The following is a 281-nucleotide window of genomic DNA, read 5'->3' as shown; positions in this document are numbered from 1 at the left end:
TGTTTTTTGTTTTTGCACTTAGCGTAAGTTCGCCGTTTTCTTCGACAAATTTTGTCATTTTCATAAGATTCGCGGTTCTCCTCAACGAACTTCAAGTAAATTCGCCCAAATATATAAATTCGTGGTCCACCATTTTTCACTTTTCACTTCCATCCTCTCTTCTCTTACTTTTTATTTTGATTCTTTTCGGCTTTCTTATCTTTGTAATTCGCCAACTCTCGTTTTTTTTAAGTTAATTTATTCTTTTATTAGTTTATAATTTTAACATAATTATTTAATTT

The sequence above is a fragment of the Arachis ipaensis genome, chromosome B10 (genome assembly GCF_000816755.2).
Source record: "Arachis ipaensis cultivar K30076 chromosome B10, Araip1.1, whole genome shotgun sequence".
In the NCBI taxonomy this organism is placed as follows: domain Eukaryota; kingdom Viridiplantae; phylum Streptophyta; class Magnoliopsida; order Fabales; family Fabaceae; genus Arachis; species Arachis ipaensis.
Note: the sequence above shows the minus strand (reverse complement) of the source record.